The following is a 24,856-nucleotide window of genomic DNA, read 5'->3' as shown; positions in this document are numbered from 1 at the left end:
CAGCAAATTAACCTCATGAGGATTTAGGCAGAAAAAAGTTAACTTTTTAAAAGTACTTTTTCCCTATCATTTATTGAAAATCTGACTCACTTTGTGGGTGAGTAGTCACTTTACAAGACACTGATTGATTGATCTATTAATTAATTGATGAACTGGCCTTTTAGTAAAAACTACAAAGAATCCAGGAATAATATTTCTGTCAATTTCCTAACCTCAGATAGTATTATTAAATGTAATAGTGCATCCCAGTGTTTCTCTGTGGAAGAGCCAGCCTTGTGAAAATGTCTTTTAGGTGCTAGTCACTGTAAGGACATGTTAACTTTAAATTAATATATGTTCTACTTTTACATGCAATGCACTTTGTCTTGTAAGCTACTAGGGTACATAAAGGGTGACTTCTTAATATTTAAAAGAATATTTTCTTTTGTCAAAAGGGGTTTAATTTGACAGGCCTGGTTGCAGTTATAAACTACAGTTGCCAGGCTGCTGTGGCAGGCCTGAAGTCTTGTTTGCCTGGTTACCCTAGTGGATGGCACAGTAGTGCTGTACTCCACAGGTAATATTTACCTTTCCATGCCATAGGCATACTTTGGACACCTTATTCTATAGACCTATATGAAAAGTCAAATAGGTTAATTAGATGTTAGGCTCTTCAACATGTTTTGAGTGGTGGGAGCACATTCACTAGTACCTGTTTAGAAGTGTTATAGTGCACAGAGTCAAGAAGCCAGTAGCACTAATCCCCAGGAAATGGGGGTGTCCTAGCAAAAACTGGCACTTTCCTACAAACACTGATATTTATTGCATACCTTGGGTACATCTGTATCAAGCTATTATCCTTTTGTATTTCCCATATGGATGACAACACATATATCTCCACAATTGATTCCTATATTTCTAGTTATCAGCAATAGTTTCTTGAACATGTCCGTCTCTCCATACAGGAGAAATTAATCACATAAGCCAACCGCCCAGTACACAATGACTAAATTGGGGATCTGAGACTACAGGGATCTGAGACTACAATGTACACTGAGGACACCAAATCTCCTGATGGCAGGTAAAAAGGATGATTTGGGATTGTGAGGATGTATGTGTTGGGAACTGCAGACACATCTCACCATGAAGTACTTACACGTCATGGGATGGGGCAGACACTTGACACGTTGGTTTGCAGCCTCGCTCCGAGCTCATGCAGAAGTCAGCCTCACACCGCTTCACCACAAATAGGAACAAGATCTGGTTGCACAACTCACGGAGAAGGAATGGGACCAGATACTTGAATGCCTCACAAGCATCCATAGAAACATGTGCTTTAGGCAGATTCAGACCTACATCATCCACAGAGCATACCTCACACCGGCAAGCATCAATAAATACTTTAATCGAGTTGATGCAGCATGCCCACGATGTGAGGAGACAGGGTATGATTTGCTACACATGGTCTGGGCTTGCCCAAGGGTGGGTACATATTGGAGGAAAGTGGCCACCCTGCTACAAGAATGCACTGACTGGGAACTGCCTTTCATTTGGCCCACATCCATAGGGTCTTTGGCCTCACTTTTAGCTCGAACGGCTGAATGGATTTACACGAAACTTGGCAAAATTATAGGGACTGTTAGCCCGATGTGCCTTTGCTGGGTCTCAATATATGTGCTCCAGTGGATTTCGAGAAATTAACGTTTAAAAAAACAGATGTATCTGTGACAGCGTCCTAGATAGCGCACCAGATCGCGTACATTTCGCGTAACGGAGCTTTGCGTAGCGAAGCTGATTGGCTCTCCAGTGTCTGTCAACATTCTAAACAGTCCGTTGCAGCCGCCATCTTGTCCCTCGGTAGGATCGAGAGACAAGAGGAGGAGAAAAGCGAAGGGGGAATTTAATGAAAGGGGGCAAGGTAGATCCTTCTTGACCCCCTAGGAATGATGTTGGGGTTATTAAAGGGTCCCGTGGGGCAAATAATAAAGATTTGATTTTTCGCGGTAGAACCGCTTCTCGGTTCGCGAACCGGGTCGCAAACTGGTAGCGAAACGTGAATTCACCATTTTGTATTTCGATTTAATTAAATTACTAGGTATAAGGGGGTACTGGAGACGTATCCTGACCCCTTATGTTTTCTGAGGGTGGCTGAGGATGCTCATATATGTTGATACATGTCTTCCAGCGGCTGTGCGTGAGGGTTTTTTTTTTTTTTGCCGCTTGACTTCTGTTAACGTTCGATTCGATGGAAATCAGGAACTGTTGACCGCCATTTTGTCACTGCGAGTAAATATTTTGTTAAAAATAATTGTTATAAATTAATCCTTATTGATAAACATTGTCTGCGCCATCTTGCCTTTTTTGCAATGGTACACTTTTGTTGAGCACGGCAGCCATTTTAGATGCCTTGACCAGACCCACTCTCTGAACGCCGCCGATCCTTAGCATGGCTCCCCACCCTCGCAAGCATCTCCCTCACTCACTGGTCACCCCCGATCTCTCTCTCATGCATGGGCCATAAAGCTCCCCCCATTTGCTCTGCTCTTCCCTGAGAATCACACCCTGTGCCCGCCCGACACCTCCCTTTCACCCTATTCACTACCGCACCCTCTGACACTCCTCTTCCTCTGTGTCCGATTGTCCAGGCCGGTCCCAGGCTATCACCTAGCCCTGCAGATGTAGTTTATGGCCCCAGCTGTAGAGAATCACCCCTCTTCAAAGGAGTTACAGTAGATCAAGGCCCCCACCCGATGAGATCCGTCACACCACACGCGTTCCTACTATCTGATAACCATCCTGTATTGTGCTTGGGGAGGGGATTCTCACTGTGAGGGTGTGTGGGTCCGAGCCTGAAGCGGAAGATTCCAGGGATGCCTTTTTGTACATCAAAGTCTTCACAATTATGTGTCACATTAAAAATATATAGCCCTCCAACAAAGTTGTAGGATTATAACACTTTAATAACTTATAAATATATACAACGCTCCAACAAAGTAAACACGTTAAAAAAAACTTTTTAAACAACTATTTACATGACATTGCTGTAACCAGGATAGACAAAGAAATGACACAGTGATGTAAAAGTTTCTGAAAGAAATGCCAAGAACGTCCCATGTGAAAGTGAATTTTATCTGGCAATTTTTTTCTTTTCCTTCTCATGAAAAGAAAGTTAATGCCAGGTTCGTTACCTGCCTCATCTGCAACAAAAAAAACTCTCGAGAGGGACCGAAAAAAAATATAGCTATGGTAATCATACCATGCATCGGCACATGGAGAGGTGGCACTCTCTTAATTATTCTAAAGCACAACTTCGAGATTTGGTGGATAATCCCCGACCGGCAAAAACATCCACCAATGACTTAGCAATAAGTGAGTCAGAGGCAAGGGAAACGGTCCCAAATCTGTAAAATAACTTTAGGCAGATGAGATTGACTTGTGTAGCATGTGGAAAATTAATTTCATGCGGAGAGATGAGTATTACTTTAATAAATAGATCATATAAAAATCATCAATGTCCAAAACGTTCTAGAAAGTAATTTTTGTCATTTTTGAGGAAGAGAGATAACCTACAGTGGTACGGGGTCGTTTTCGTTCGTACTTGGGGGGCCAGGTTACATTCGTTCGGGGTGGCTTAGGGGCATTTAAAAAACTTCCCTGATACAGGTAGCATATAAAGTAGAGGCTAAATACCAGGATCTTTATCGATTGCTTCATGCTGTAGAAAAATGAAAAACACACAACAAACCTGGACCATTCATATTTTCAATGTTTCTGCGTACTATACTTTTTAACCCTTAACTAATTGAGCTGCTTCATTTCACCTGCTTTTTTTTAAAAAATAAAAAAAAATCGGAAACGGTGGCCATTTCTTCGGAACTTACCAATCTACGCGTTACAACTATGTTTGCTTTTTCAAGAACCTTTAATAAAACTGTTGGTGCCCAAATACGGGCTTACAACCCCGTGGGCCGGCCACGGAGTAGGCTGGAACTGAAAATGGGGGGCGGGGGGGTATTTATTTGTGGAAAACATAACAGAGTAAGTGGTTGTTGATTTCATAGTAAAAAGTGCGACAAGTGCAACAAAATCATATCGATAATTCATTGTGAGCAAGTACCAAAAGTGTCGACAATTCGAACCTTCAATAATAAATACAGTAATCAATGATGCATTAGAAGTTAATATCAATTCATTGTTCGAACGTGTAATCAGTACCCGTCCCATGTCAATTCATTGTTCGAACGTATAATCAATACCCATCCTGGATCAATTCATTGTCCGAACATATAATCAGTCTTATCCCATATCAATTCACGTGCTAAAAACTGCATACATATCTCATGATATCAAGGCTGAGCAATCGGGGCACAACAAGGAGTTGAGAGTTTCATTTGTACCGGCGCCATTTTGGGTGAGGTCAGGAAAGTATAGTCAGAGGGATTACTCATCTTGACGCCGCGCTCCGCGCATTTGCCTGCACATCTCCTGTCTCAGCCTTCCCTCAGCCTCCCACGCCTCGCCGGACCCGCTTCGCGGGTCCCGCATCGTGGTTTGAGGCTGCTTGCATCTTGGGGCATTACTTTCATCAAACACCGACACCGGCAGGGCTGCGAGGTAGAGCGGAGGACTCCATTGTCCAGGAGTCTCCGCGCGCCCGTCTCCAGCTGGGCTCCTCTCCCTGCCGGCCGCGCCCCCACCACAGCAGGACTTAACGAGCACTTCCAGGCTCCTTCAGCGGATTACTCATCTTGACGCCGCGCTCCGCGCATTTGCCTGCACATCTCCTGTCTCAGCCTTCCCTCAGCCTCCCACGCCTCGCCGGACCTGCTTCGCGGGTCCCGCATCGTGGTTTGAGGCTGCTTGCATCTTGGGGCATTACTTTCATCAAACACCGACACCGGCAGGGCTGCGAGGTAGAGTGGAGGACTCCATTGTCCAGGAGTCTCCGCGCGCCCGTCTCCAGCTGGGCTCCTCTCCCTGCCGGCCGCGCCCCCACCACAGCAGGACTTAACGAGCACTTCCAGGCTCCTTCAGCGGATTACTCATCTTGACGCCGCGCTCCGCGCATTTGCCTGCACATCTCCTGTCTCAGCCTTCCCTCAGCCTCCCACGCCTCGCCGGACCCGCTTCGCGGGTCCCGCATCGTGGTTTGAGGCTGCTTGCATCTTGGGGCATTACTTTCATCAAACACCGACACCGGCAGGGCTGCGAGGTAGAGCGGAGGACTCCATTGTCCAGGAGTCTCCGCGCGCCCGTCTCCAGCTGGGCTCCTCTCCCTGCCGGCCACGCCCCCTCGGTACAACCTCTAAAAGGAACTACAACTCCCGCTGCGCGGGAGCGCGCGGGAGGGCGCCGGGAGAAGCCCGGGACAAGGGCGGGACCGTCTGTGGCCGTCCGGGGCCGAAGGAGGCCGGGCCGGGCCCACTCTCCTTGCTTTTCCTGTTATTCTATCCTATCCACTAAGTGTTCCTTTCTCGCACCTTGCTTCAATCGCCCCTTTGTAGCCCCTAGTGATGTCTACCCTGGAGTCAACTCAGGCACAGGCTATTCAAGGGTCTCCTTTGTTAGGACCCTTGGACAAATTCTTCGCCAAAATCAAGACTGATGTAGACCGGGAACTCCTACTGGCTGAGAAACGGGCGGGTCGACGTTTATCTATTGACAAACTGAAATTAAGACCCTTCCAACCTTTGGACACAACCACAACCACAACATCCCTTTCAACTTCTTTGGACCTAATTTCACCAGTAGAACATGTCAATACCCTACCTCTCATAGAAGATATCCCCCTTATTTTTCAGACTAATCTCCCTCCACAGAATGATTTTATTAATATCTCAGACTCCATTCACCTCCAAGTATATGATACCCAGACAATAGATTTATGCACTCCCCTCGTAGAACCACCCCTTCTGTATGATCCAGCCATTCCATCTCCCGTGTTCACACCAAGCTTACCTGATAATCACACTAAGGGCATCACTGAGGACCAGCCTCTATTGTCGCCATTTAGGGTTCCTACTAAAAGTCGTAAAACCCCTTCCAGCAAAATTCCTTTAGGCTCCCCTCCAAGGAAGCGAAGAAAGAAGCTGATAATTAAAAAGAGAGCCGTACCCGCAAATAAAGTGCCACATAATATATTTACTATTCCAAGCAAAGCTGGGCCGGCAGAACCGGCAAAGGAGATGACTCCCAGTTCTATTTCAGTACCTAGTTATACGGGACTATTGGGGGACATCGATTGTTTAATAAAGGCATTGATCCTTCCCCTGACCGAAAGGATCAAAAGATTAGGGGAGAGTGTGGAAAAAATTTTGCAAGGCCAAACGGGGACATCCTGCCCGAAACCGAACTCCCCTGTAGTTTTAATACAGCCCATTGATGAATCCAAATCATCCAATAAAGTGACTGGTATTTCTAAGGCAACCGCACCACCTATAACTGGGCCACCAAAATCGTCTCAGATTTCCATTCCACAAGTTGAAAAAAGCAATAATAGTCATAACAGAACTATTGCTTTGGAAAAATCCGCGATTACAGAAAAATCTCATACTTCTACACGTCCTTATAGTACGCACCCAAACAATGGTACTAATTCAAATCTCCCTCCTATTCCCCCACATCTACCCATTAGCAAAACAAAGAACATCGTAGATTTGCCACCTGAATGTTTAAATTACGTTATAGCCCTTACAGGAGTGCCACCCCCCCCAGAGGGCAACCGTGAACACCATACCAACCTGAAAACAAGGTCATCTACTGGCTGAGGAGAAATAGACCACTCCCGCCTCACCTGAATGGTGATATCGTTTCAGCCAGGCGTTGCCAATGGGTCGGTACTAGACCCAAGGATATCGAAGGAGAAGTGATCTTAGTTAATTTCAAAGATCACAGATTGGTAACCCATATCAGCGATTGGTACCCCGGAACAGGGGAGGGGGGAATTTCAACTCATAATTTAAGTTATTTCTACCCTGAGACAATGCTGAAAAAACCGTCAGCCCAGCCTAGACTCTACCACCCCGATAGCCATGGCCGCCAAAAAAACCCTGGTGGCCCTAATACACCCATACTACACAAACAACACATGGGCTATAACACTTTTATCCCAAATCAGTTGAACTCCCCTGCCCCATTGACGTACAGATCTTTTGCCCCAGACAGCCTAGCTCAGGCGAGGACATCAAGGGATCAGAATCCCCTTGATTACATTAATGATCCCCGTTTGCGTTCCAGTCAGGTATTTTTACCACAGAGAAATCCGCACGACCTTAATGCTCATTGGGGTGCATTATGGCCTCAAAATCCTAAAGACTTGTGGAATATACCCCTGTCTAATTTTTATTACCCGCTTTCCGGCTTAGACGACAATGAATGACTGCACAAGTCAATCATTACTGGAAAATTTCATGTGGCCCCGCGGACTATTCACCGCTCCACTGACCATTTTTTGTCATCCAGCCAGTCTAAAAACCATCATAATAGCCAACACGAAGGGATACTGGCGGATATGGATTCTCTGAGTGAACTGCGGCCATCTGGTCATTCACAGCCTCAACAGCTTCAACAGTCCACGAAAAGCGGTTCTATATCTAATCCCTTGAGCCCTTCCCATGTTCTTAGTAGTATAACACAACAACTAGACTTACCATGTGCGAATCTAGGTCGCACTTGGGGAGAAACAAGCTACGTTCCTGTTAAAAAATCACTTCTTTCTTGGAACGTGGCTGGCCTGGCTAGTAAGGCATCAAATAAAGCTTGGCTAAATGCTATACATACGCATGACATTTTATGTTTCCAAGAAACTTGGTGTTGTGAAGAAGTACATCTTTTGGGGTACCAAACTTTCTACTCCCCTGCCACACCGTCTGCCCATGGTCACAACAAGGGGGGGCTCTGTGTCTATGTCTCAACAGTAGCAAAAGTCAAGATCCACAAATTTTTCTCTTCTACTCACTTTCAAATTCTATTCTTTAAGTGGGGTTCATTAGAGAATATAGCACTGTTGAATTTTTACAACAATATGGCTGACACTGAATTGGAGTCCACTATGTCTGAGTTATCGCGCTTGTTGTCACATACTGTGAATCATCTTAAGGGGGCAACAATATTGTGGGTTGGGGATTTTAATTGCACGATTTGCCCCCACTCTGATTCCCCCTTGTGTGGTATTGTAGGTCTTGGCGAGGATAATTCAACTCACTTTGTGCACACGAAGAGGGGAATGTTGTTAAATACTTTTCTTTTTAAATTCGACCTTTGTTTCGCCAACCAGTTTTGTCCTACACCAGTGCAGTTTGAGCCTACCTTTTTTGGCAGGGATTGTAATTCAACTATTGATTTCATTCTGATATCGACTGCCAATTCAGGAATTTTGAGCTCATGTGTGGTTGGCAAGGAGGTATTCAGTGATCATTATCCCCTTTCCATTAGCATAAAAGTAGAGGAGCGCAATGCCAAAAAAGCTACCATTCCCATGTACCCCTATAGGACTGAACTATCCAAAACAAATGGCTATGTTGTGAAGTGGGAGAAGATTATACCCGATGTGTTCTTGAAAAAACTACTCTCTAACTCGGCAAATGATGTCAACCTTTGTTTAGAGGTTCAGGCAGACCCCCTCTCCGTTATGACCGCGTTTGCCAATATTCAACAGCGGATAAAAACCTTACTGACACGGGCAGCAAACAATAACCCTCCAATTAGAGAAGGGTGGTTTGATGGGAAATGCACAAAAACTCTAAAAGCTCTTAAAAAAGTTTTGGCCCTCAAACCTAGAGACCCTGACATAATTCGCAGCGCTAGGCGAGCATATAAATGCGCACTAAAAGAAAGAACCCAGTCCTTAAAAAAGCAAGCTTGGTCAACATTAAGAGAAGCATCTGCCCAGAAAGATACTACTAAGTTCTGGAGACTGGTCAAGTCTCTGTATCAACCGAATAATAGCGGTAACAAAATAGATTTAGCTATAACAGGTGACAGATGGTTGGAACATTTTAGGCAGTTATATAGGGACATAAAGCCAGCAGACACTATTACATTGACAGGGCTGATTCAAAATGCCCCACGACCTAAAGATAGAAGTAACGAGATCCCTCCCCGTGTCTGTCCTTTCCCGATTGACATGACATTTACCATTGGGGAAATGCAGGATGCAATCAGGGACAGTGCATCAGGCAAAGCACCAGGGCCAGACTGTACCCCAGTAGATGTCTACAAGGCTGAACCAGATTTCTGGGCCCCTTTGCTCACAAATGTGTTGAATAAGAGCAACCAATCTGGGTTCATAGAAAGTTGGTCGGATGCAATAGTGGTCCCCATTTTTAAAAAGGGTAGGCGTGACGATCCAACCTGCTATAGGCCAATATCTCTTTTAGATGGCCTTATGAAATTAGCAGGGAGGATTATTTTAAAGAGACTACAGGAGTGGGAGGAGGAACACAATGTAGTCTCACATCTCCAATACGGTTTTAGGAAGGGTGTAGGGACTGCTGAGCAGTGCTTAAACTTGGCCCTTTTATGCGCTAAATACACGCAGGCTAGAGGTGGGTCACTTTTTATAACTTTTGTTGATTTGAGTTGTGCTTTTGATTGCGTGGACCATTCTTTGTTATGGTCGACATTGGCCGAGATGGGAATTGATGCACGCCTAATCACTTTCATTAGAGAATTGTACCACAATTGTGGGGCAAGAGTGAGATTTGGCAAGCAGGGCGAATGCACTGACAAATTTGCCCTGTTAAGGGGGGTTAGGCAAGGATGTATCCTAGCCCCCAGGCTATTTACCTACTACATAAACTCAGTGGGCCAATACCTCTCTCTCTTCCAAAACGATTACCCCACCGTGAAAGGCTTACCAGTGCCAATCCTCTTGTACGCCGATGACGCGGCCATAATGTCTCAGACCCAGGTGGGTTTGCAGAGGGCAGTGACTAAATTTGCAGGTTTTATGGAAAATAAAGGGCTGAAAGTAAACATCTCGAAGACTTTTACCATGCCGTGCACTAACAAGCGCAGTAGGGTGTCATGTAACGTGTTCCTGAACAAGCAGAATATTGCCATAGTTGATAAGTTTTGTTACCTTGGCATACTCTTTGACAAGAAATGTCGTTGGAAACAGGCAATTGAAGCGAGGAAGTTGGCTTTTATCCGTACTATAGGCGCCCTGCGCGCTATTTCCAACAGAGTGGGTGGTAGACCAATTAAAGAACTTGCACAAATATACCAGGCGAAGTGTGTATCCACAGCCACCTATGGGGCGGGACTTTGGGGCATCGAGAAGGATCAAACGTTGCAGAGCTGTGAGAATCAATTCATCAGCTACCTTCTGGGTGTCCCAAAGTCCTCATCCTCATTTATGACACACATAGAGGCCGGAGTCAAGCATATGGGGGACACAATTAGGATGGCCCCAATTCTCCTATGGCACAAGGTATGGACAACCAGGGAGGCCAGTTTTAACAGGGACCTCCTGGAGGATTGCTTGGCCCTAGATGGGGTTGCAAATCTCCGCTGGCTGTCGTACGTAAGATCTGTACTTGGTGAGATGGGCCACCTAGATTATTACGCAAATCCTGGTTCCTTGGAGGGCGTATCCAGATCAGTTCTTAAAAAAACACTAACCTCTCATCTGGAAACTTTGAGATGGAATGTTGAAAAGAACAAACAATCCATCTTAATTTTTCAAGAAATCACCCCCAAGGAAGGTATGCAAAGGTATCTAAAAGTAGACCCCAGCCCATACCATAGAATGCTTTTGACTCGCCTCCGTCTTGGGATCTTCTTTCGTATGGTTTCTGTACCAAAGATCAACAACTGGTCTCCACTGAATTTAATATGTCAGTGTGATAATACTGCATTCCAATCCAACTTGCATGTAATGTTCTTTTGCTCCTTCTATACTACCCCCAGAAAACTTTATTTAAAACCTCTGTTAAAGCGTTGGGGGGTAAGAAATTGCAGACCTGCTTTTTTAAGACTGTTGAAACTCGAAGATGAGCATGTGATTTTTGCGGTATCTTGTTTTTTAAGATCTGCCATGTTGTTGCGGAAAACCATGTTGTAAAACAATCCCGCTTGGGTCTCCCTATTGTGTTGATCAGCACTAATTTCAATCCATTCTGTACTGTATTTTGAATGTCTTTTTAAAGATTGAGTATTACAATTGCCGTTTTTAACTGCTAAATTTTATATTCAAACATATCATTTGTGATGTTTTTATATGGATGTATTGTGCTTTTATGATTTCGAAGAAAATCGAATAAAGCTTATATTACTTACTTACTTACTATAGTCAAAATGTCTCCACCAACTCGTGGTTGGACCGGGACCTCTTTCGGCAGTCCAAAAGTTTTCGTTGAAGGGTAGCAGAGGGGACTGGTGAAATGAACCATCAGTGAAAGTGGGATGGGAGGAAACAATCTCTCCTACTGGGTCATACTGGTGTCCCACTGGAACTGATCAAGTTGGTAGTCTTGCAGGATTTTGGTGATTTCAAGACTGAGGCCAGCGCCGGCATGAGCGCCCCGACATTCCGCGGCTACGTCGTGGTCGTTCCGTGGGTGATCATGGCAGTCATTCCCCATCGGGGGTCGGGGGCCCCCGTGGCTTTTATAGAATCTTCAAAGTTGAGGAGAACGTTTCTGGTCGCAGAAAACTAGAAGCGTCGTTGCACCGCAACAGTGGACGAGACCCCCGCTGGGTGAGCGGAGCATCATTGCCTCGCAATAGTGGACAAGACCTTTTGTCGGGTGAGTGCAGCGCCACTGCATCGCAAGAGTGGAGGAACCCTTTTGTTGGGTGAGTGGAGCGTTGGGGTTGCAGCTGAGGGGCCCTCACCTGTGGGGGTGGGAGAGGCTCATTTGCGCCGCCTCTCCCTCCCAGCGCACCCCACGCCGACACCTGGCGTTGATATCCTTGATGTCCGGACCAGGCGATAAGAGGGGGGGGGGTCGGAGGCAGAGGCAAGACATCCCCCCCCCCCCGTGGCCTGCAGGGCGCCGCTTCAGGACCGAACGGGGAGCTCATATCAAGCCGGGGCCAGACCAGGAGATACGAGGGGAGAGGGGGGGGGGTCGGTGGCATGTGCAAGACATCCCCCCCCCCAGTGTGGTCCCAGCCATTATTGAAAAAAGAAGAAGATACCGTTGGCCTCGGCTCCTCTCCTGGTCCACCTTATGCGACGACCCTTTTGTTGGGTGAGTGGAGCGTTGGGGGTGCAGCTGAGGGGCCCCCACCTGGGGGGTGGGAGAGGCTTGTTCGCGCCGCCTCTCCCTCCCAGCGCACCCCACGCCGACACCTGGCGTTGATATTCGTGATGTCCGGACCAGGCGATAAGAGGGTATACACCCGTTACAACTCATCTTTTACTCCGCACTACCATTACAACGCGACTTTTACAACGCATACCATTACAACGCATTGCGCTGGGGGGCGCTCTAGGATAGGGAATAAGTATAATTTACTATCCAACACCTTCCCTAGGGTCCACGGGGACTGGAGCTAGAATAGTAAATTATACTTACCACTATCCAGCACCTCAAAGCGCTATGCGTTGTAATGGTATGCGTTGTAATGGTCGCGTTGTAACGGTAGGTAGTTGTAATAGTATGCGTTGTAACGTCATACATCCCGATAAGAGGGGGGGGAGTCAGAGGCAGAGGCAAGACATCCCCCTCCGTGGCCTGCAAGGCGGCAGAAGAAGGGAATCGGGAGACCAGTACATTTCGGGCCATCCACCCCACGGCTGCCCTGCACGTGTTGAGGCCTCATCTTCCAGATGGGCGTAACCGTGGCCCTGTTGCACTTCGGGAGTTTCCGGAATGGGGGTAGGTATCTGCTGATTTGTATCTTTTTCATGTTACCGTTAATGGGCGTGGCAGGCGGTGGGACAGACATGCTTGGAGCAGTGGGGGGGTGGCGGAGCCTAGCTACCTCGTGGCTGCCGTAACGTCAAGCTTGGCTTTTTTCACCACTTCCATGTTTCTTAAGGTATTGGTGATTTATACTTCTCCGGAAATTTAAAAGTCACAAATGTTTTATTTGTGTAATCGTTTCAGGTCAAACGGATTGTGGGACAATGTTCAGAATGGAAGAGTCACCAAAAGGTGAAATTGTTTTTGATGGTAAAATGATGTGACTCCTGCAATGTGTCCTTAGGGCATGTCTGTGTGCCACATTGCACACATGCCCGTTTTGGGGGTGCTAGATGGTGTCAAAGTGATACCCCCTGCACCCTTGACAAATTCGGTATTTACCGATTCGGTAAATACTGAATCGGTATTTGAATTGAATCCTATGGGCTTCAAGGCCCATAGGATTCAATAGCAAATACCGATTCGGTATTTACCGAATCGGTAAATACCGAATTTTTAAGGAATCGGTAATAAATCAGATGTTGGTACTTACATCCCATTTACCGATTTTGAAATACCGAATCGGTAAAATTCGGTAATATTCGGTATTTCAAAATCGGTAAATGTGATTTACCTACATCTGGCACTAGGTGTATTATTGTTTTACATAAAATGTTTTAAAACTTTGTTTGAAATCAAATGCATGCACACTTAGGGCCAGATGTAGGTGGTCGTTTCAGGCCATTTACCGACCGGTTACGGCCGTTTTTGGCCGTTTCCGATCGTTAAATGGCAAATCGGTATGTAGGGGCTTAAATCCAAGGCCACGTGTAGGTAAATCTACATTTATAGAATCTGAAAAATTATTTGTTCGGTAAAATACCGAATCGGTAATTTTACCGATTCTGTTAATTTGTTATGTATGGGGGAGTCTTCTGAGTCCCAAAGACCTTAACGAATCGGTATTTTAGCATGAAATCAAACTTCATGGTAAAATACCGATTCCGGTGTGCATGCACATGTGTGCTCGCACACCTATGTCATGTGAAAGGCAGACCTGCCCTTAGGGCTGGTTTGCTTGCCACATGGCACCTGTGCCTGTTTTGAGGGTGTCAGAGGGTGTCAAAGTGATACCCCCTGCACCCTTGTGCATAGTTTTTTTTTTTTATAGCATTGTCGAATCTAGTTCTTACTGTTATTGATTTACTGTTTGGTAATAGTGGTTAATAACATTTTTTATTATATTTCACCACAGATTCAACTGCAGATTATTTGGGAATTAGACAATGCCGTCTAAGGATAGAATTCGAAAGGCTACAAAACGTCAAAGACAGCTTGACCCCGGGAGCCGGCCGCCTATGTCGGGTGCGATCTCAGGCTACACCAGGGCTATAAGACTTGGGGAGGGGGTCGGAGCCAAGCGTCTTCTCCGAGTCCGTGCCATGACACCGCCCCTCGGGGGCCTCCGTCAAGCGGTTTAGGGAGGTACCGTATCACATTCTTTTCAAATGCAGTCAGGTCCACAAACGGCCCCCACTTACTTTGAGAATAGTGAAGCTGCAGCAGGTGCAAATAAGGTTTAGACAGTGTTACAAGCGCTGCTCAGAACTCTGAAGTATGGCACCCAACATCCAGGACTTATGCCATTTGTGCAAGGCAGTGAAATCGAAGCAACTCAGGGACCAAAACCATGAACGAACACTCATGTATTAAAATTTTACTATTGATGCTTGACTGAGGCAAAGGAGATCAGAGTGCATGAGTCTCATGCTCGATCGATTGAGCTAGCCGGATCGGGCAACTAAAAGTATAAAATAGTTATGTAAATAGTTATTTAATAAAATGTTTTACCTTGTTACTTTGCTGGTGTGTTGTATATATTTATAATATTTGCATAGGGTTTGTCGTTATTTTGGGTGGGGTGGGTGGCGGAGCCGAGCTGTCTTGCAGCCATCATCGTGTGGAGCTCAGTTCATCTCACTAGTTTCGTATTTCTCATGAGGGGTTGTTTTTAATGTTTCTATTTTAGCTAGGTCAAAAAGAGATCCCATTAGTGGCCTACTGATTTTGCTCGATTCCTTTTGTTTTTTAAAACGATTTTTCACTATCTGCATAGACTAAACAGAGTATTGCGACTCTGTGCTTGTTTGTAAATAGAGAATGAACCAAAGAGAACCCATTCTAAAACAGTAAATGCTTGGATAACAATCAATCAAATGGAGAGAGAAGCAGACACGACGGATTAGAACGGGGGCAAAGGCCTGCGTTAACTACCCTTCACTATCTGCAAAGAGAGAGTACTGCTAAGAGAAAAGCGAGTGGGGGAGGGGGGGGCAGCGTTCAAAGTACATCAGCGTGCATAAATACGAAAATGTTTTTACCTATCACGTACTTCACATTTGACAGCTTTTGATATTTGCTATTAAAAAACCATTGAAATTCACTGAAAAAACCATAGGTTTTAGGCCATATATAGTTAGGGGTTAGCATTTACAAAACCTTAATTTACTCGCACAAAACCATAGAAATTTGCATATATAGTTAGATGCAATAACTATATATCGCGCACCCGCAATACACTGCTGATGATGTCACATATTACATCATTCATGACATGGTCAGTGACATCACTGATGACATCACTGATGACATCTCAAATGGTTTAATTTGGTGAATCAATCCGCAAAATAGGTTTATACATCTGTCCCATTTTTGTGTTATACAAAAAATGTAATCCCAAATGTCGTGCAATAAGATTTTTCATCGCTCTTGCCCTACAAAAATGCAATAGTCATATTCAGGAGATTGCAAAAGAAAGAAGGAAGTCTAGTGCTCCTGAGAAACAGTACTCTCTGGTCGGATGGGACCATATCTGTATCGGACTATGCACAGGTATCTTTGCCTTTAGCTAGCGAGGGGACAAGATGGAACCACAGAGAATTTTCTAATTGTAAAACCAAGAATGTGGTTTATTTAGTTCAATGCCCCTGCGCAAAGATCTATATTGGCAAGACGACACAACAAGTCAATACCAGCATTTGCCAGCATAGATCAAGGTTAAAAAACAAAATCGCTAATGCCCCTATGATGGATCATTTTTTGAAGGAGAAACATGATGCCAACGATCTGAAGTGGACGGTTTTATACACACTTCGATCCCCAATCGAAATGTGGACATTGACAGAATTCTCCTTCAGAAGGAAGCATATCTTATTTTAAAATTCAAGAGTGCGCAAAATGGTCTCAACACCTTATCTGAAATTTCAAGAGTCTAAAGATCCAAATTACGTGCTCCGGCGGTGCGCAACCACCTAGACTGCCCTGTTTGTCTCATTCCTCTTTTTTAATTCTCAAAGATGTACATGTATGGGTCACCACCCACATAAAACCCCAACAGAACAAAATGCGCCACACTGTGCATTTTCTTTCACGCACTGGGTAAGGACCCACAATTCCCACAATGCCTTGAATCCTACCTGTGAGCTATATACAGGTACACATACCTGGCGTCCATTTTGGACTCGGCATAGAACGCCAGAAGGCAGAGACCTACGAGGACACAGGTACGCAACGCTCCCTTCTCCCGCTTTTAGATTTTCAAATACCGATCTACAGGGACGCATTAGTTATTTTTTCCGCTATCTTTACAGCGGATGCCTCTTTAATTTTGAAGCCATGATGGGAAATCCACGATAGCCTACCACAAAGCGCCAAGCCCAGTAATTTTTCATAAAGAAAGGTACGTGGTTCCATCACAACTTGCAGTAAGACCGGCCAGACAATATTCCTTGGCACTTACCTGCTGCTCCTTTTCCCACAGCGCGAAATAAAACCCCACGCTCTGCCCTTCTTCCCATTGAGAGCACAACGGTGACATAGCGCCGACAGGCGGGATTCACATATTCGCCTTTGGACGGTATGTCCCTTCAATTTATTCCACTAACTTTGCGATTGTGTACAGACATAATACACATGTCTGATTATGAATTGCTTAATCCGTAGGTGACCCCCAGCCCATTGTTTGACTATATGCCTTAGAAGTTTGACGTTGCACTTCCAGAAATTACGTGCATTTCCACAATTCCTACACTCTGGTAGGTTCATTCCTTTTGCTCAGCGTCATTTTCGTGGGAGATAGAACTCATAGTGTTCAGACTCCTAATTCAATTCCCCTTTCTTTCCACAGACAGAACTTTTTTGTGCCCTGATGAGATTCCAGAAATTTCTTACTGGAATCGAAACGCGTCGGCGGGATTCACATATTCGCCTTTGGACGGTGACCCCCAGCCCATTGTTTGACTATATGCCTTAGAAGTTTGACGTTGCACTTCCAGAAATTACGTGCATTTCCACAATTCCTACACTCTGACAGAACTTTTTTGTGCCCTGATGAGATTCCAGAAATTTCTTACTGGAATCGAAACGCGTCGGCCAGTTAGAAAGGAGTTGTTTTGATTCATTTCGAGACAGCAGTAATTCTGCTGTTGCAAAATTCACAAATTAACTTTGCTTCTTTTCTACCTTCCCTTCTCTCTTTTTCGTTACTCTTTTTGCTTTAATCGTCCCCCACAGTTTAAAATGTTTCACTGTATGTAACACATGTTTGAAATGTTCTGTTTGTTTCAGAATCCTCACTTATTTTGTTCCTAAATGTTTTGTTAAACAGAATGAGGATCATATTTGTATTTTGAATGTATTTAATATTCATGGTGTAAATAATTAATGTATCTATGTGTCTTTATATGTGTGAAAATATGTTGGTTTGAATCCGATTAATTCCATAATTGGTTTGGTATAAATAAAAATACCTTGTTGAATACGATTAATAGCGTGCTCAACTTTTCCGCAAGTGTGGTCAAAAATATAGGTGAAAGAGGCAATCTTTTGGTGTATAGAGTACAATAGGGTCCAGCCTCCTCACCTGTCCATAAGGGCCTGGCTCCTTTCGTTCTCCTCCTCCCTCTCTCTTTAGCTAGCAATTGGCATGAAAAAGATTTGCTCCCTACAAGTTGAAAAAATATGCCACTGAAAAAAAGCAATATGACAATTTTGATTTGATGGGGAGATTTAGATTGTTCAAAATACAAAAATGTTAATCAGAAGTGAAATTAAGTAGCCACATAAGATAGTAATTTGGAAGCATGCACACACTCAGTCCATGCCATGAGGGAATAACAGCAGATTTTGATGAGCTGAGTAAATGGACCGACCAGAAACATGTGGTATGATTGCATGTTTTCTATCAGAGAGACAGTGTTAGGCTGTCGAAATTATTAAATGCCAACGTCTTGTGTCTTTAGAAGGTTTTTTTACTGGCCATCCTCATGATACAGTTTTACTTTAAATAAAAATACATGAACAAATTCAATTTCTTGTTGATCTTTTAAACCCTTTTCAACTAGAATTTAAGATACGGCTATGATAAAGAATAAAAATGTCAAAAACATGTTCCATCTTATGAACACATTTCTAGCTAAAGTGCAGATAATTTCCTTATCCAACAGATGTCATCCTCATGTGCATACACATGAGGTTATTACCACAGCTAGTCCCAATGGCAAAAGATCTATCATATAATGTAAATTGATGATAGTTATACATATGCATTCTCTTACTTAAATGTAGTCTCGCTGTCCTAATGAATCACAACTGTTAAGTCACAGTATTTAAAGGGCCAATGCCCCTGTGTTTTTTTAAGATCTATAGTATGCTACTTCAATCATAAGTTGTCTAGCCTTGCTTTAGATTTTCCAGTTTGCATCAGTTGAACAGTGGCAGTCGCTTCACTCATTGCATTGACCACAAACTGCTGCCACAGTTGTTTCACCCAATATTGGGGCCTGTGACAAGGCCAGGATAATTGTTTAGAATTTGGGTTAAGTACTCTTCTTTGCACCCACACAGGTTGCATTATCATTCAATCTTAGGCTTCAAGGAACAATTGTTCTTAAATATTCTGAAAGGGTAGGAAGAAACGTTAAATGAGCAAATTCAGATTCCATGATACCGGATTGTGGAAAGAAGATGTATGTGTGATGGAAATGCAGGATGTAATCTATTTCCTCTTCTCAAACTCACCAACCCCAAAATACAGAAATCCCCCAGAGCTTATATCTCATTGCCAACTTGAAAAAATAGTAAATGTGGTCTTCTTCCAACTGCATGGATCATCTAGGTTTTTCTCAACTGATTGAAAGATTATGACTATAGTTTATTGTTTTTTAAATATTTTATCACAGCTACTTATAAAGCATTAACTCAGTGTCTCGAGGAGCAGATGAGGTTTGTTGGGCCTTACACATACAGGATGAAAGACATGTAGTATGTACACATTGAGAGCTGCGTATGAGAAAACAATACATCGGAAGGGGGGCAGAGAGGAGGAAGGGATGTCATAAATATAGGTAGGCCAGTATTGAAGAGATGAAGTTTGAGGTGCATTTGAATTGCTCCCAAGAGGGAGAGAATTACAAGTGGAAAGCCAAGTCATTTCAGAATCTTGGGCCATAAACAGTGAAAGCTGGTTGTCATGTGCGTTCTTTGCAGGTCTATTGGAATTCCAATCTTGAAAGAAAAGTGCAAATTATACATTGAGTGTAAAGGCCAGTTTGTTAGGGTTATTTCAGGTGAAGTGTATTGTATAGGACACAACTCTTAAACTGGTTTCTGGCGGGGAAATGACGCCAATGCAAATCACTGAAGGTAGGAGAGACAGGCTCAAACTCTTTTTAGGTTTAGATTAATTGAGTCATTGCATTTTATGAAATTCGAATAAATGTCTTTTGAATTGAATTGAATTGAGTCATTGCATTGAAAATTGCCTTATTTGGTATCGGACAACAAACAGTGCTGTCTTCATCAGTGTGGGACAGTACAAGCAAACGGACCATAGATTGGCAGTTCTTTGGTAAGAGGTAGAGGTTAATTTTCCTCAGTAATGAATGCTGACATAAAGATTTGTGTTTCTTTTTCCTGCTATGGTATTTGAAAGATAAAGAGCCTTCAATGAGTAAGCTCAGGGATATGGAAGGGGAGACAACTTCTAAATCTGTATTCTTGAACCAATAGTTCATAAGTGGATCAGCAATTCCTCTGTTTATGATGTCAAACTCAATCTTTGTTGGCTTGATTTTAAAGAATAGATATCTAGGCTTAAACAAGATTTAGGTAGGATCTAAATGTTAGTATGACTTTAGCCAATGGCACTTCAAGATATAATTGGGTGTCATTAGTGTATTGATGGACAGCAGTGTCTTATTCAATAAAGGAAAAGTCCCAGTGGCCCTATGTCTACCTTAAACAAAATAGAAGTGAAAGTGAAACCTTGTGAAATTCCACAAGACAGGAATTAGTGACGATCTGGTAGAGTGCATCAGCACAAATTGTTTTCTGCTGAAGAGGTATGAAGGGAACCAATTTCAAATATATTCAATGATGGAGAGTCTCAATACGGGGTGGTTGATGGTATCAAATGTTACTGGCAGGTCAAGCATCCTTCAAGACAAGTATTAGCATTGTCTGTGGGTCATAGAATGTCATTTTCACCTGGATATCAGGGGTCATCCTACATTGTGGGTGAAAAACAGATTGGTGGGTTTGGAAGAGGAATGCGTTATACAAGTATCAATTTACAATTTACAACATGCTTTGGAGTTGAATAGCTACTGCTCAGTCTAGGATTTTTCCAAAGAACCAGAGGTGAGGAACATAGTGTGTAAAGGGGCAGTAGTTGCAGAGCTTCTCCTAGTCAAGGTTGGATTTCATCACTCTTCAAGTATGAAGAGTGGTAGTTGCTTCTACCACACACACAGTTTGTCTCCCCAGGTCTGCTTTCAGCACATTCATGCTTTGCCATATGGGCTGTAAAACAGTACTGTTCAAAGTGCAAAAGAGATCCTTAAAACCAAGTGGCATGCCCAAATGACTTTCAAATTGTTCAATAAATCTGGGGATACTCACATATGACCTAAAGCCATGCGAGGAACACATATCTCATTATCAGAGACCTAAGTACATGGTCTGGAAAGGAATATTAGCACTTCATCTTCGGTTTTTGTGCCATTATGTGGCTGTGAATTTGTTCCATTGAAATCTGCAAACCAGAAGTGGTTTTCTCACACCCCAATCCATTTTGATGGCTGCTGGCAAGCAAATAAACATCTATCATATGCATAAGAATAAAATGACATTCCCCTGATTGCTTAACATGTTAGTGAGCTGCCCCAACTAGACATCATCAAAAATCCCAAGGGGCAGTAGATATTGCGCTGGTATTTCATAATACACCTGATGGGTGTAAATGCAAAAGATTCCCTACTACCGCCACATTCCTGCTCCACAAGGACAGAATAAATGTACTGAAAAACCCTGATTGTAATAAAGCAAACTAATACCAAGACAATGAATAGTTTGTCTGTGGCCAATGCATTGTTTGCCCTTTGAACTGACTGGCACATCCTGTGTGGTTCATGTCCACATGCACTCCCAAGTGTATTTCAAACAAGGTGGTATGCTGTAAGAGATCCACTTTATGCAACAAGATGTAATACTGACAAATATATCCTTATTTATGAAACAGGCATCAGACAAAAACAGTTATTATATTGTACTGAGTTGTAGTCTATGTTATTATGCCAAGTAAAAGTCAAAAATCTATGTTGTATTTAACAACAAAACACATTTTACACAGCCTATGCATAAATTAGCCTCAGGCTTCAGAGTTTAACTATTATTTGTTGACAGTGCAATGCTGTTGTCTAGCTTGTTTTAGATTTATGCATATCTGAATTTGGAAAAATCAGATTTACACACAGTTGCAACAGATTACTTTATTGTTTAAACCTGTATATGATTTTAAGGCTCCTCCATTAAGTATGGCAATGTAATAACTTGACATTTCTATTGCACGTTATGACTCTATGTATAAAGTGTTAATAGACATAGGCGCAGTGGCGGTTGGTGACACACAGAATTGGTTAGTCGCAGAAAAACTTTTTACAAATTGAGAATAGCAGGGCCCGTTTATTCACATGTTGCCCACTATTAAAGAGGGGACATGGACCATCTGCCTACTGATAAGCATATCTAAGTATCTCTTGGGCCAAGGCTGAACATGCCTAATGTTTACTACCCTTCTTTAGCAAAGTCTTAGAAGTGTGGCCCTTCTGTTAATGTCTCCTCTTGCTTATTGTCCTCTCATTTATTGCTTAACTTGGCCAATGAGTTGATTTGGTTTAAGTTGAGTGAGGGGGAAATAAATGAATAGTTTGTCTGTGGCCAATGCATGGTTTGCCCTTTGAACTGACTGGCACATCCTGTGTGGTCCATGTCCACATGCACTCCCAAATGTATTTCAAACAAGGTGGTATGCTGTAAGAGATCCACTTTATGCAACAAAATGTAATACTGACAACTATATCCTTTTTTATGAAACAGGCATCAGATAAAAACAGTTAATTTATTGTACTGAGTTGTAGTCTATGTTATTATGCCAAGTAAAAGCCAAAAATCTCTGTTGTATTTAACAGCAAAACACATTTTACACAGCCTATGCATAAATTAGCCTCAGGCTTCAGTTTTTAACTATTATTTGTTGACAGTGCAATACTGTTGTCTAGCTTGTTTTAGAGTTATGCATATCTGAATTTGGAAACATCAGATTTACACACAGTTGCAACAGATTACTTTATTTTATAAACCTGTATATGATTTTAAGGCTCCTCCATTAAGTATGGCAATGTAATAACTTGACATTTCTATTGCACGTTATGACTCTATGTATAAAGTGTTAACAGACATAGGCGCAGTGGCGGTTGGTGACACACAGAATTGGATAGTCACAGAAAAACTTTTTACAAATTGAGAATAGCAGGGCCCGTTTATTCACATGTTGCCCACTATTAAAGAGGGGACATGGACCATCTGTCAACTGATAAGCATATCTAAGTATCTCTTGGGCCATGGCTGAACATGCCTAATGTTTACTACCCTTCATTAGCAAAGTCTTAGAAGCGTGGCCCTTATGTTAATGTCTCCTCTTGCTTAGTGTCCTCTCATTTATTGCTTATCTTGGCCAATGAGTTGATTTGATTTAAGTTGAGTGAGGGGGAAATAAATACATAAAAAGATAAGTAAATCCTGTGATGCGGGCAGGCAATAATTCTGTGCTATTTGTATGCTCCTCTGTCCTACATGCATTTTCACTCCATTGCTAACAAAACGGCGCCTGCATGTAGTAGCCTTGCTAGTGTGTGGGCCTATTTTGGTGTGTGACGCTATGAGGCAGAAAAAGCTGTCACTGCCACACAGCAGCAGAGTAATGGAACATTCTTCAGCCATTTTACCAGGCCTGGGCGGTAAATTCTGTTCCGCCCGTGGAATTTGCAGGATTTGGATAATTTCACGTTCCACTGAGAACGCGGAATTGCCAAAAATTCCGCGATCCACAGAATTTTTTGCTTGTTTGTGCTTTCAAAATGCGTGTTCAAAGATATTTCCCCTTGAGCACACAACAGCATTCAGGAACAGGAAAAAATATCGCGAACGGGTGGAGCAAGCAATTCCGCGTGTTCGTGAAACACTGTGCGCTCGCAGAGATTTTTTACCATTTTGCGAAGCTTTACGTAGCGCGACCACGCAAATTCCGCCCACCCCTACTTTTTCCACACAACCTAAACAGGTGCCGCCATCAGTCACGCAATGTGTCTGTCGTTCAGAAAAAGCCCGGCCCTGTCACTCTATAACATGCTCCCCATGGTCACTATCAAGATATGTAGGGGGCGCCTGAAAGCACTTGCCTAGTCATTACTGATAAAACATATGCTAGACACTCATAAAGACGTGGTATTTTTCTACAGTGCACTTAAGTGATCTGCCCATAGGGATATAATATCTAGCTGGTACACTTTTGGATCACAAACCTTTAATGTGGTACCTTTTCAGCAAGTCTACCAACCTGCAACAAGGTGTATGACAAAATGTGCCTGTGTGTGATGCAGGCGAGTGATGACCATGGGGTGGGTGTTTACACCTCCAAACTGCTTATGGAAAACGTCTTGGTGTTACCGTAAGTGATTCAGTAGATGTTCACTGTGAGAAGTCTTCAGCACATGTCCAAGCTCTTCATTAAATTCGAACGATTCTGTGGTTTGGGGTGGACACAACCACACATCTCTCTGTCAGAGGCCACTTTCCATTGATTGCCAAGTACTGGAGGGGCACATTCTACAATAGACTGGCAGTTCTTAAGGTTTAGAAGTGTTTCCAGGCTTAGGCTCAGTGCACCAACCTCTCTGAACATTTCCCCTTCCTGTAAATATGTGGCTCACATTCAAGGATAAATTGTGAGAGATGCTACGTACGAGTGTTTGTGTTCGAACCGCATATTATTTAAAGACAAGGGAACCCAATAGGATTGGACCTTAGGTATCAGTATGCTATAAACACAATGGTCCTTCACAAGGACAATGAGAGAGAAGGAACATATATAGAAATACAATTCAATTTATATTATACTGTCCAGCCGGACAGGATTCTCTTTAATGTACCAACAATTAGGACAGACAATGAAGTGGGAACAAGGTCTTGCATCAAGCAAGAACTGGGCAAAACGAAAAAGGCTGAGGCAAAGTTTTAGTGCTTGAAATAATTTCAACAATTCAAAAAGCACAAATGAAAAGGGACACCATTACACATTTACAATAGTAAGTATGATTGTGTTAGGGTGGCGGGGAGTCAATGACGTTTCGATGCGTATTTAAAATTAAGGATTATCATCAGGACTCCACGACACCCTAGCCCAATCATACTTACTATTGTAAATGTGTAATGGTGTCCCCTTTCATTTGTGCTTTTCGAATTGTTGAAATTATTTCAAGCACTAAAACTTTGCCTGAGCCTGTTTCGTTCTTTTATTTTTATTTTATTTATTTATTTTATTTTGAAAGTTTTATATAGCGCGAACAAGATCTTTGCAGATAACAGAGCGCTTTACAAGGCATGTGGAAGGGTAGGGGAACAGGGAG

Source organism: Lissotriton vulgaris, chromosome 4_1 (assembly GCF_964263255.1).
Source record: "Lissotriton vulgaris chromosome 4_1, aLisVul1.2, whole genome shotgun sequence".
NCBI classification, from domain to species: Eukaryota; Metazoa; Chordata; class Amphibia; order Caudata; family Salamandridae; genus Lissotriton; species Lissotriton vulgaris.
Note: the sequence above shows the minus strand (reverse complement) of the source record.